The following is a 14446-nucleotide window of genomic DNA, read 5'->3' on the forward strand; positions in this document are numbered from 1 at the left end:
CAAATGATCTTTCAGACTATCCTGACGTATAGGATCTGAAGGTGGTGAAGGCGTAGCTGGTGGGAAGGAACCTTTGCCGAATCCCAGTCAATGGCTGGCTTCTCTTTCATGTCAGTTTCTGTCTGCGGACACGGTATGATCATTTGAGTTAAGACATCTAAATTGGGATACTATTTTCTGCCAAAAATATGACGGATTTATTCACTGTGTACAGCCGGAAGTATAACCCTTCTGAGGAAATGAACAACGGTGAACTTCTAGGTCACAGGAGACTGTGAATTTCACCCTCTGAAGACGACACTTTAGGCATGTTTAGTATCAATGCAAATCTCACCAAAGAGTGGCTATGTCAGCAGGGTTTGAAACAACTTACAAAAGAAAGCTAAGAACTGGCCTTTCCCAAAGATTCCATTTTTCTGCTATGGCAACCTTTATAATAACTTGATATGTGGGGGAAAAAAAAATGGAGAACCCAGGGCCGATACACTTGAAATGAAAACAAAATGAGTCTCTTTGTATTTGTATATACTTACATCTTGGTTCCTGTGCATTCAAATACATTAAAGTGTGACTCCTATTACACATACCCAGTGTATATATCACTTATTAAATCCACAGCCGTTGAAAATAAGCACATCTTCACTACTGAGGCGGTCCACACAAACCTGTCAGGGTTTTAGGGTGCCCTTCACAGGCTAAACACGGATGGGAACAGGTCAGACATTAGTACTGACGTCAAAATAGGCAAAGCAGGGCGACAGGTAACAGTAACTGATGGTGCCTGCAAATGACCTTGAGCACCTGAAGCATGATTTGACCCCATACTCTAGTTTTTTCAATATACCCAGAAGCAAGACTCACAATGAGACTGATGCCAAGAAACGGTTTTCCTTCAGACAAGGCAGTCACCTAGATCCGTAAGCATTTTCTCTGCTTGCTTAAGGAAGAACTGCAGTCTCAGATCCAGAGGTGTCTTGGGTAGAGACAGTACGGACTGGCAAGCTCTGACCTCAGATACAGGCATTCAGATCTTTAACTCTCGTACTTACGCATGACGTTGGCCTCTCTCTCCATTTGTCCTCCTGTGTTTCCCCTGAGGGTTGTTGTAAACTGACACATAAAAGTGCTTCGAATGGTGTTTGGTCCAGTGGAAAGGCTCACATCCATTAAGTTATCATTACGTTTCAGTGGTTCCTGGAATTAAAAAATTGGAAATTGGAAATACGGGAACAGACTCTCACTTGTTGCTCAAGATTCATTTTGTAAAGCACAGGCTTTCCAGTAAGACCGGCCTTCTAACCCCACCTCCACCTCTTAGCAGACGGTGTAATGGAGTAAATTCTGTATCTTCTTTCAGCTCCGGTTTCCTCAGCTGTAAAGTCAAGGCGCTGAGGCCATCCTTACAGGGGTGTGACAAAGTGACAAGAACTAAATGCCAATGCTCAGTAAGGACTGACGTCCCTTATATTTATCTTATGGGTGTTTAATGTCATATCAGGTTTTTATTGTATGTAGTTATGATATCAAGAGTCAAATCATATCTTCTATTTCATATCAAGATCTATGAAATATTTTTTATTTAACTTTTTAGTTGGAAAGAATTTCAGATGTACAGAAATATTTCATAAATGAAAACAGCACAAAGGACACCTGTATATCCTTTATCCAGATTCACCCATTGTTAGCATTTTACCCCACTTGCTTTGTGCAGGCCGTGTGTGCATGTGTAATGTATGTGTTATTTTATACCCGACCTCTTGAGGGGTTACAGACACCGTAACGCTTTACCCCTAAACGCAGCCTGTGTTTCCTAAGAACAGGTGTATTCTCTTATACAACCACAGTATGGCTGTCAACTTCAGGAACTTTAGTGTTAACATAATGCTTTTCTATCATCTATCAAGATCTATGAAACATTTTTTAAAGCATAAAAATTTTAAAAATACATGAGATTGGTTAGCAGCAAAGACCTTGGAAATAATCTAGTTTCATCTTTTTACTTTATAAGTCAATGAACTCAAACCAAGAAAAGGCACATGAGTCGTTTCTGAAGTCACGTGGTTAGTTTGTAGCAGATCTAAGACCACATGTCTCTGACTAACAGACCAGAGCTGTTACAGGTTTCTCCCACAGCTACACCCCTAACGAGGCTTCTAATGCACAGAAGTTTTACTGCAATTGCCTCCCATTTAATCTAAATGGTGAAGATCCTGTACTTTCAACTGCAAATATTTTCACACTTCGTTTCTTCACCTCCAGTGGCTATAGATTTAAGAACATGAGATTTGCTTTAAGACACACATTTTTGTTTTCAGGCAAATGCTTTAGGGATACATCTCCACGTGTCCCCTGCTTGGTTAGGGGGAGGGTGTGGTAAGGGAGACGTGAGAAAGGGTGTGATAGATTGGGAGCATTTGGAAAATGAAATCTTGAGCAGTGTCCATTTCCCTTTGGCAGGAGAATTGAGGATCAATGTCTCACTTATCACATGGCAAATATCATGAGATTTTAAAAATATCTTAGCATTAACTATAATTATCACTCAATTTCCAGAGCCAAAATGAGAGAATGGGTGATAAATTGCAGCCTGAGGTATTTGCATTAAATACATAGATCCTGGCGCTGAAATAGTAAAGAGATGGAGTAACATATTCAGTCCATCAACTGGCTATATAGCATGTTTATTTAAACAATAAGTTTGTATCTGAGACCAATAACTTCTCAATTCAATCAATTCAGTGAAAAAAAAAAAAGAGAGGCCAGATTTGTTTGTTTGATAGTTTCCATCACCCCTCCTCCCTCAGTGACCTGATTTTATTTTAAAATTTCTCACCCAGTAGACATTGGTATATTTCAGTCAAAATAATTTTTGAGTGGTAATCAAAATTCCTGGTGTGAATGTTAGTTAATTTATACCCTATGATTTATGAATCCATATATCTCAGAGGTGCACTAAAGAACTGTGTATCTGAACCCATGGATTTTATAAAGCATGGTGAATATTCAAAGTGGTAGTATATTTTCCCCTATTCTTGGTCTAACAGTGCAAAGATGAGCCAAGCATACCACAATCACATGTTACTGAAAAAAAAATTATCTTAAACCTCCGCTTAACAAAAATTTACTAAATGCTTACCAATGTGCCAAGCACCGTGTAATATACTGTATTAAGTGGCAGGGGTATTCACAAATGTAGTTTTTATCAAAAGAGGGAGAAGAGAGAGGAGAAAGTTCATGGAGGCATTATTCAGCTATTCAATTTTTAAGAAATACGTAAGCAAATATTTACTGTGAATCAGTTTTCTTCAGTCCTGCTTCAAGATAGGAAAGGAAGTTGGGTGACAGGCAGAGAGGAGTTACTCCCAGGGTTCATACTCTGGGTTCATAGTGTAGGTTTTTTTTTTTTTTGCTGCTGATTATTGACTAGCCTAAGGTGAATTAAATGTCTCTTCAAATGAGTATATAGACTAGATACCAGAAATAAACTTCTCATCAGAGAAATTTGTCAAGCTGTAGAATCATTGTTTGTGGAAAACATTAGAAGCCCCATTTCGGGAGTCCTTTAAAGAGAAAAATGGACAGGGTGATGGTGCATTATTGTAAGTAACTCAGGCTCTGACTTGGTCTGGCTCTTTGTTCCATAAAAGAGACAAGTGCACTTTGGGGGCTTAATAAATTCTGAATTATAAGTAGCATCCTTACATAGCCTCTGGGGATGTGCTCTAAGTCCTAGTAAGACTTTTCCAACTCTAATTTTCATGATTTGCTGCTGTGTAGGTAACAGTCATGAATTCAACAAGATCTATAAATGCAAAGTACTTTGTAGTCTCAATATGTCAAAGATAAGATTTCATTGAAAGTAGCATTCTAATGAACACTATTGAGTACCTCTAAAATGTGGATCTAAGGACGATCTATAGAATTTCATATAGGGTGAGCATCACATGATGCTCTAGCCCAGGTTAATTTTAAGGTGAGATTGATTGGGAAATAAGATGAAATAGAAATGAGAAGAAAGATCATTATCCTCCAAAATGAAAGCTGCTGGAAGATTTATGGCGGCACAAAAGCAGAAAGACCAGAATGAGTGAATTAGGTAAAAGTTCAGTACATATCAAACTGCTCGTTTTGGTACTAATACATTTCTGAAATCATCCTGCTTTAGACAATATATGAAAGAGCATAATGTGTATATATGGTGGAGAGATGTGAGGTACCTGTGTGTGTAGGGGGAGTGGTGGTGAGGATTCAGAGAATTTGAAGTAGAGGTGAGGTTCATGCATCTTTGGATTAATGTATTCATAATGTAACGGATGCAAAGAGAGAGTAGGTCATACATCGCTTCAAGGGAATCGGAGGGCAATAGGAGGCCTGGGAAGACTCTCTGAATAATAGTTTCAGAGCATCTGCTGTGCAATATGGTGAGAACCTTTTGAAGCCCCATTGTATAACTCACTTGTCACTTGGCTTGAGGAAGAGATGACAGATCTGCCAGAAAACGCAGGAACACTCTTTTTTTTTTTTCAGGGAAAGGAGCAAGCCAGCTGTTCTGGTTGTATTGATATTTTAGCAAATGCATTGATCTTAGCATTCTGAATTTACCTGGGATTTTACCATTTCATATATAATTTGTTGAGGGGAAAAAACCACCCAGGCACCTAGGAGGGTGCTCCGAAGAGACAAGGTGAAATCTGGCCGTTGGATACACTCAGCATGCAATCACTTTAGAGATGAAAAAAATATCTCATTTTAGTTCCTGCGATATGCTTCATTATCTTTTCTCTGAGCTGCCCTTCACCTCATGAAGTTAATTCCGAAATCTGACCTTCTCAAACTGTGTGGAACAATAAGATCACCAAGGCACTACTTGTAGGCAAATCCAGGATTTGGAGAAGTAGACTGTGCCTCAGTCACTCCTTCGATATACCCACCTGTCGCACACACAGCCACCTCCCACCCCCGCGACACACTTCATCATCTCCGTGAGTGAGCCATTCATGTTTAAAGTAGCCTGAAGACCCTTGCAGTTGCCTTAGCACTCACCTGAGTGTTGCTTCTTCTAATTTCTCCATTTTCCAATCAATTGGAGAGATTTTCTAAAAATTACATCTAGTTACGTCATTAATTTCCTTTAAAAAGTTGGTGTCTACTCCATGCCTTTAGTCACCTGAATATGGGGGTCACAGTCTGAGTTTTACTGGCCTTTCCACCCCATCACCCTGCTCCATCCTGCATGAACTCTGCAGCTGGTTTCATGAGTCTGCTTGCCATCCCTGAACACGCCATGCTTCTTCCTAACAATTCTTGCCTCGGATTGCTGCCTTTTCTGCCCAGAATTTCCTAAAGTTCCCCTTTCTCTCTTCTCTGTTAGATTAAACCCAACTCCTTTGTTCTTCGTGGCTTAATTCAATTGTCATCTCTTCTGGGAAGTCTCCCTGAAAAGTAGAGCTACAGGTTTCCCTCTATGCAATTACAATTTTTCTTCATTCTGGCTTTTTTGCTTATCAGTTCAGTGCAGTGATTCTCTTGTTGTTTGTGGTGATTTTTCTCTCAATGTCATGAACTCATTAAAAGAAATATGGGCTTACTCGTTCCTGAGTCCTTGGGACCTAGTATAGTGCTTGCTTATGGAAGATGCTTGTTGAGTAGTTACTGATTGAGCACGGTCCCCCACCAAAGGCTTAGGAGCCTCTGTTTCAGGTTTACCCTTCCTAACATTTATTCCCCCATATCAGCCCCAGATGTACAGTTAAGAAAATCTAGCCTGGTTTCACATCTGTGTGCTCAATTCCAGAACTCCTTAAATCATGCATAACTTGTCTTACATGACTTACAGAGTTTATACTTCAAATGATGTTAAATGATTCTTTTCATGCTGGAATCATATTCCCCACTGTTTGCCTATTTTTAATTTCTTCATTTTCTGTATCTCAAATGCCAACTATCTCGAGTCCCTGATAAGACACTTTCTCCTTTGTTTTTCAGAGGCCATTCATTTGTTCTTTAATGGGGGATTCTTCACTGAATGCCAAGCACACTGCTAAGTACTACGGAATGCAACATTCTCTGTCTTCCTTAGCTTTGGGATCTGGATGGATGACAGCAAAGGTAAACAGACAATGGCAATACAAGGGGATAAGTGCTTGTATACAGAAAAGAAGGGTGGCCACAGCAGCACGTTGGTAGGAAATCTACCAAGGCTTAGGGAAGTAATAAACACTTCTTGCGGGAAGTAGTGTGTCCGCTGAGATTTGAAGACTAAGTCATGGTTAATTAAGCAAAGAACTGGAAGAAGATCATTCCAGCTAAAGACAAGAGCAACACGTGGAAATGTCATAGAACAAGGAGCAGGTATAATTCACATTTTGACGGGATACTAAGAGAAGAGGCTTTAGAGGTAAGCTAGCATAATCTTATACTTTGTTTTATTAGCCACGTTAAAATTGTCTGAGTATATCAAAGAAATGTGAGAAATGATTGAAGGGTGTTAAAGCAAAGATCTAATTAAATTTCTGTTTTAGAAAGGTCAGTTCGCCTGGAGTATAGGGAATGAGTAGATGGTGCAACTAAATGCTGGGAGACCAGCTAGGAGGTCCCTGCTGCCTTTTTGATGACAGATGAGAGCTGAAAGGGGGGAAGAAGAAAAGTAGAAAGATATGAGAAACACTTAGGAATCAACGTGGTGCCCCCATAATTAATTAAATATGAAGGAAGAGAAGAGGGAAGGTCAAGCTGAAGATTCTGGAGTCAAGGATGATGTCTAGGGATGAGTCAAGATTTCTGGCTTGGACAACTATGCAGAAGATGGCAGCGATGAGCATGCTAAAAAAAATTTAAGGCTAGGTTACAGGGAAGATGGTGAAATAGACCTTGAACATTTTGAAATTGAGGTGCCCTTGGGAAGTACAAGATTTGTGAATCTACCACTCAGGACTAGAAGAAACATTTAAGAATCATTAGCACTTGGATATCAGAGGAGTGAATGAGTTCCCTGCAGAACACTGAGACCAGAGAACCAAGGACAGGACTGATAGGGAGGGAGAAAAAAAAAGGAATCCTCAAGGAAGATGCATGAGGGCAGAAGGACAACCAGAAGCATTTGAGACCATGGAGTCTAGTGGATCAGCATGGTTTCAAGAAGAAGGAAGTGGCCATTGGTGTCAATGCTGCTGAGACATCAAGTGAGATAAGGACTGAAAAATGTTCATTTCACTTAATTACAAGGAAGACTTTGGCGTTAGTGAAGTGATGAGGGTGGAAGGCAGGCAAGACTGGATTAAACTGTGAATGAGAGGGGCAGAAGAGAAGATGGTGGGGAAACAGTGTCTTTTTTACTGAAGTATAATTGATTTACATAGTCTTGTTTTAGTTTCTGGAGTGATTCAGCAAAGCGATTCAGTTATATATATACACGCACACATATTCTTTTTTATATTCTTTTCCATTATGATTTATTACAGGATATTGAATGTGGTTCCCTGTGCTATACAGTAGAATTTCATTGTTTATCTATTTTATATATAGTAGTTTGTATCTGTTAATCTCCAAATCCCAATTTATCCCTTCCCGTCTCCTTTCTCTTTGGTAACCATAAATTTGTTTTCTCTGTAAGTCTATTTCTGTTTTGTAAATAAGCTCATTTGTGTCATATTTTAGATTCCACATACAACTGGTATCACATGGCATTTGTCTTTCTCTGCCTGACTTACTTCACTTAGTCTGAGAATCTCTATGTTCATCCATGTTTCTGCAAATGGCGTTATTTCATTCTTTTTTATGGATGAGTTGATATTCCACAGGTAGCACAGTGTTGTTGTAAAGAAAAAGACAGTAATTGTTGATTTTCACAAGTTATCTGGTTCAGGGATCCTTCCAAGCTTTGACCACTTTAATTCTTCCCCCTGAACATCCTTCACATTTTTGTAGCTATTTAAGTCATTGGTTTTCAAAAGCCACAAGTTCATCCCGTCTAGGGTGGGATTGAAGGTTTCCACATAAAGCCCCAGAGGCACCATTTCAAATGTGTTCAGGTGTCTTTTTAGTAATACAACTGTTTTCTAAAAAAATCTCATGAATAATTCTAATATATTAAAAATAGATGGACTCTGAGCTGCTCTGATTTAAATGGGTAAAGAGAGCCTGGAGCCCTACACTCAGTCCCCTTTCCTGGTTTTCCAAGATGGCCCCTTGCAGGCATTTCTAAAGAACCCTACAGATCCAGAGAACTCACATTTAAAATCACTCCTTAATTCATAGGTTACTTGGACTGAAGGAGACTATCAGCCTCCTTGTTCTGAAGTTTTTCCCCACGTATTTCTCTGGGACAGTTATAGAGAAATGCCACTTGCTGTCAGCACATATCTTGGGACAGAACAAAATAATAGATTTTTAAGATAACAGAGACCCTAGTAAAATTTAAATTCAGCCAAACACTGGTTAAATGGCATCCCAGAATCAAAAAGCCTCATCTTGAAAAGCAATTCCCTTTCTTCCCATATTTCTCTGCTCTGTTCTGTCTCTCCTGGCTGTTACGCCATAGAACTGTGGGAGATCAGGGCAGGAAATGGGAGACTGATGAAGGTGACGGAGCCACCCAGCCTTCTGTGGACGGCTTGGTACACTGCCTCCCAGCTCCTCCAAGGATGCCAACGCATGTCAGCAGATGAAATCTGAATGGTGTCCCTGTGCTGACAGAGTATAAGCTATGTGAGGTCTTACAGAAGTGACAGCAGCATAAATAATAAAAAACAATAGATATTTGTGCATCAGAGAGTATATGAAAGACCTTCCCAAAGTGGCTGGAGCTAAGTATGCAGGACTTCTTTCTGTTTGTAACTGCAGGCTGGCAGCAGAGAAAAATCAATCTACTGGCTGACTGAATGCAGTCATGAATAAATAGAAAGGGAGAGAAACCACCTTGTACTGGAATAATAGCATATATGATGTTCTTAAATAGCTTACACCCTTCCTGACACATGGAAAAGACCAGAAGGAAAAAGAAAAGATAAATCCGGTTACCCTTCATCAACTCTTCTGTGTAGATATTGCTGTCTTCATCTTATAGAGGAGAAAACTAGGGTTCAAAGAAATTGAGTGTCATATCCTAAGTCACAGAGTTAGAAAGGAGAGAAGCCAGGAGGTTTCCCACATAATTTCCAAAATGTTCTCATTACAAGAGTAGGTTTCAAAATCAACACTCTTCAAAAACGTGACCAAGTATTTACCATGAGGAGAACATAGGACTGCCCTTCCTTGTTCTTACTCTCCACAGTAAGCCATACAACTAATACTTTTCATGGTTCCCTTGTATTCGCCGATCAAGACTTGGGTCAGCTTCAGAGTTATACTTTTATAATAAAATTTATTGTAGTGAGTGGGAAAACCAGGGTGATGGGCACAAGGTAAAATCTGAGATGCTACTAAGAAGAGTAGCCCTCAATGTATCCAACTCAAACCTAAGAATCTCAAAGTCACTGCCTCCATTTCTTACATTAAAAGATGTTAAAAAGTCTTGACTTTTCAGCTTTTGTCCCTTTTAGAAATACAAAGATCCTTCGGTGAATTCAGTTAATTCATCCTTTGTTTAGACATGAGTTTGCTGTAATCTTTTACTGGGTACCATAGCAGCCTTATCCAAGGCCAAGAACTATGCCTCCATTCTTTGTAGTGATGGCTGGTGGCAGGCTTGGATGGGAGCTCCCCTATTACTAATTTAAAAAAAAAATGAAATTCACATGTGAGCAATCCATTAAAACACCTGACCCCATTACCATGGCAAATTTAGGGTGGCCTCCCGCCTTTTCCACATATGTCCTCTCAAAGTGCCCCTTGATGGCTATTCCTCTGACAGAGCACTCTCAGTGACCTTTCTAACTAGGTTTTGTTAGGGTAAAAATGCTGGAAGTGGCTTCACGTGTACTAAATACCCCGGCAATGCCTCCTCAGTCATCTCTTGTGGGAAGATTTAGATTACTGCCTCAGCTGCCCCGCCCCGCCCCCACCCCACCGCTGTCCAAGGTTCTGGTCACATTTTTTGGACCGTCATGAACATTAAAGAAAACACCTCAGGAAACTCTGCTTAATGGCCCCTCAGCTGAGATTAACTGTTTTCGTCTAGATTTCTTCTTTTGCAATATCTTTCTATTTAGTATTTTCCTTGAGTTATGACCAAGATATGCTATCTTAACAAGGAGGATTTCCCTTCCTTTAAATCAAGTGATTCTCAGCAGAGGTGATTTGGCAATGCCTGGAAATATTTTTTCGTTGCTAAAAATGGGGGTGGGAAGGCCATTCAGGAGTACTACTGGCATCCAGTAGATGAGGCTAGAATACTGCTAAAAATTCTGAAACGCAAAATTCAGACTCCCCCTTCCCAACAAATAATTACGCAGCCCAAAATGCTAATTTTATTAAGGTAGAGAAACTTTGCTTTAAACAAATTTTCAGAGAATGGGACATTACTGCTTTTCTTTTTCTACCATGGTAAGGTATCTGAGTTCTGATGTTAGACAAAAAAAAAAAGCTTCTAAAGAAAGGAGAATTGTGGTTAAAAGCTTAAGCTTAGAGTCAGAAAGACATAGATTTTACTTCCAGATCTGCTACTTAGCTGTGCAATCATAATAAGTTATATAACCTCTCCATAATTCAGTTTTCTCAGGTGTAAAATTAGCAGTGGTATTACTTTATTGGATTACTATAAAGAATCCGCAAATGCACACAAAATGCTTGGCACAGACACTAGTAAACACAAGCATGTGTTGGCTATGATGATTTGAACGATTCTTAATTCTCCAGTGAGAGTTTTATCAACACTCAGTTCAATACACTCAGACCAGACAGAACCAAGGCTCGATATAAATCAGGCCCGGAGCACAACCAAAGGACATCCTTCAGTCCATGTTCTAGTATTAACCATTTCTTATCCCACTGATGCTGCCATAAGCCCTTTCTTTTGCAAAAGGAAAATATGAGGATGAGAGTGCCATGATGAACAAAGCTAGTCACTAACATTTACACATTCTTTCATCATGTCTGGCTGGGCTGGTGGCAGGTGGGAAGTATGGATGAGTATGTTGCAGGTGAAGGTGAAACAAAGACGACTAAGACTTGATTTCTAATAAAAAGCTCAAAGGACTTATTTAGAGTAGAGGAACTAAGGCATGGACGCTGAGAAGCTTGACACCAAGTGCCAGGGAGATGAGGCCAAAGAGCAGACAGCTTTATGGCAGTTCCAAGGAGAAGAGACCACTTCCGCGTGGAGAAAATTTTGAGGAAGTGGTGATACTTGGGCTTGAACTGAAAATATAGGAACGGGCTTGATAGGTCGGGATTTGGGGGAGGGGGAGTCTATTCAGATAGAAGGGATGACCTGACCAATTAATTACACAGAAGCAATAAATCATGAGGTATTTACAGAAGTTGTGATTTAGCATAGATGGAGGGCATGTCAGTTATGGGTGGTGAGGTAAGGCTACAAGCACAGGTGGGTGAGTGGGGAAAGGACTGTAGGGGGCCGTAGATGTTACATAGCCACTGCTCTTTGGAGTCACAGGCTTCCACTCAAACAATCATCATGCAAGAGGTTAAGGACTATCATAGAGTTGGGCATAGCAACTCTGAGAGAACAGACAAGGCTAGGAACCACATCGCAGTACAGGTGATCATTCAAGGTGAGATCGGACATATGGCTAAAAGTTTTCTAGGAGGAGAAGGAGCTGGAGATGAGTAGTGGGAATATATTCTATGCAGAAGGAACAGAATAGAGGATGATGTAAGAGGACAAAGAAAGTCCTTTGATATAACTGAGCCAGGAGTAGGTGTGGGGATGCGGAAGAGGCTGAGATTAAAAGGGTGGACTAAAGTAAGACCACAGACGACTCTGTATGCCCCATTGAAGAATCTGACTGTATCTCTGCAGGGATGGGGACTCACGGAGCAGGTTTAATATGGGGAGCAAAATTTGGTTTTTTTTTTTTCAGTAATATCACTCTGGCGGCCCTGGGAAGAATGGTTTGAGGAGACAAAGACAAGAAAAATAAAAGAATCTAGTTAGGCTGACTAGGAATGGCTAGGAGAGACGCTAGTTAGGCAGATATCAATTGTTAAAACCCAACTGAGAGGCTGAATCCAGCATTGCTAGTGGGAAAGTGGCAGGAGGAACTGAGTTTTCAGGAGGCAGAATTTTCATGACTTGATGTTGGACAGAAACTAAGGTGGTGGGAGGAATGGGTGGAGAAGACAGAATCGGAGATGACTCAGACACGTACTGCGATCACTGCTAACAGCACAAGCTCTCACATCAGACTGTCTGGGTTTGAATTCTGGCTGTATCACTTACTAGCTCAGGCAGTTTACTTAGCATCAGTTTCCTCATTTTAAAATTGGGGGTGATAAATACTGCACCAAATTTATATAATTGTCGTAGGATCTTCTACTATCCAAAAACAATGAGCATCCTGCTGGGCACATGGTAAGGGTTTCATAAATATCAGAATATTAGCTCCTCTTTCTCTTCTTCCTCCTCCTCCTTTTTGTTCTTCTCTTCTTCCACCTCCTCCTCCTTCTTTTTCTTCCTTTCCTTCCTTTTTTCCTCCCTCCCTTCCTTCCTTCCTCCTCTTCTTCCTTCTTCTTCCTATTATTTCTTTCATCATCCTCTTTGGTTCATCATCATCATCATCATCATCATCATCATCATCATCATTATTATTTCTAAAAGATTTGGCTCAAATGGTAAGATGGCGAAACTACTCTCTGATTTAACAAGTGCAGTGGGAGGAACAGGAGAGGACCGTTAGCTAACCTTTCCAATATAATCTAATCATTTATCAAATTGAGGCTCTAATGCAGCCATGTGCGAGTTTCATGCTTGTGTAAGTAGGAATCAAAGATGAACTTACTTCTTAAAAATAACCTTTATTTTTTAGAGCAGCTTTAGGTTCACAGCAAAATTGAGAGGAAGGTACAGAGATTTCCTATGCCCCTTGTCCTTACTCACGCACAACCTCTTCCATTATTAACATTCTGCATCAGAGTAGTACATTTGTTGAAAATGATAAACCTACACTGACACATCATTATCACCCAGAGTCTACAGTTTACATTAGGGTTCTACCTTGGCATGGTACATTCTATAGACTTGGATGACTGCATAATGACACGTATTAATAATTGTAGTGCCATCCAGAGTTGTTTCATTGCTCTAGAAATCCTCTGTGCTTCACCTATTCATTTACCCTTCCCCAAACCACCAAATGCTTTACTGTCTCCATAGATTTGCCTTTTCCAGAATGTCGTATAGTTGGAATCATACAGTAGGTAGCCTTTTCACATTGGCTTCTTTCATGCGGTAATACGCATTTACAGTTTCTCTATGTCTTTTCATGACTTGATAGTTCATTACTTGTTAGTGCCAAGTAATATCCCACCGTCTAGAGGTCCTACAGTTTCTTTTTCCAGTCACCTACTGAAGGACGTCTTGGTTGCTTCTAGGTGTTGGCAATTATGAATAAAACTTCCTTAAACATCTAAGTGCAGATTTTTGTTGGATATATCCAATTCTTTTGGGTATAAAAACTGAGGAGTAAAATTGGTAGACCATATGGTGAGAGTTTGTTTAGTTTTATAAGAAGCCACCAGACTGACATCCAAAGTGGCTGTACCATTTTGCATTCCCACCAGCAGCGAATCAGACTTGACTCTGTTCCACATCCTCACCACTATACGGTGTCGTCAGTGTTTTGGATTTTGGTCATTTCAAAAGGTGTATAGTGGTGTCTTGTTGTCATTTTAATTTTCATTTCCCCGATGACATTTGATGTGGAGCATCTTTTCATATGCTTATTTGCCATCTGTATATCTTCTTTGGTGTGGTGTGGGTTAAGGTTTTTGGTTCAGGTTTTAATCGGGTTGTCATATGCACTTTTAACTTTAATGAATTCAATTAAACAGACTTGGCAGAGGAAGATAGAAAGCCGAGGGAAAAAAAGAGGAGAGGAGGAGATACAGAGGAAAACAAGAATTTAAATAGTGGAGCTAAAATAACCCACTCAATAAGCATTTGCCTCAGGGTTAGGGACAGGATGTAAATGTTCAGCCACATCCAGTGGCATCCAATTTTTAGAGGTAAACACTTCTCAGACAACAAATTCCTCAGCAAAGCCAACTCCTTCATCTGTGCCTGAATGAGGAAAGGGCTAACTTGTCCAGTGCTGGTGTGTTGGAGTCGTGAGATGGTACAGTTTCCGACCTGCCATTTTCCTGACACTTTAACTACAAGTAATTTTCAACGTATGTGATTTTTGTTTTACAAGCTGACATGAGAAACTGACCTGCATATAAAATGTTAGCCTACTCTGTATTCTCTCCTGTTCCACCTTGGAGACATTCTTTAATTCTGAGTGTTCTGCTTAAGGACGTCTCCCACGAATGACGCTTAATGCCTAATCCT

The 14446-nt window shown here is 40.1% G+C and overlaps 1 protein-coding gene across 1 annotated transcript in view; it reads right to left on the reverse strand.

Moving 5' to 3' along the window:
* Window positions 1-14446, reverse strand: part of KCNU1 (potassium calcium-activated channel subfamily U member 1) — a 223339-nt gene that overhangs the window by 147275 nt on the left and 61618 nt on the right. The window contains exon 5 of the mRNA XM_072950280.1: window positions 1050-1194. The gene's annotated coding sequence lies outside the window, so the exon portion shown is untranslated. The remainder of the gene's footprint in view (window positions 1-1049; window positions 1195-14446) is intronic.

This window comes from Vicugna pacos, chromosome 26 (assembly GCF_048564905.1).
Source record: "Vicugna pacos chromosome 26, VicPac4, whole genome shotgun sequence".
NCBI lineage: Eukaryota > Metazoa > Chordata > Mammalia > Artiodactyla > Camelidae > Vicugna > Vicugna pacos.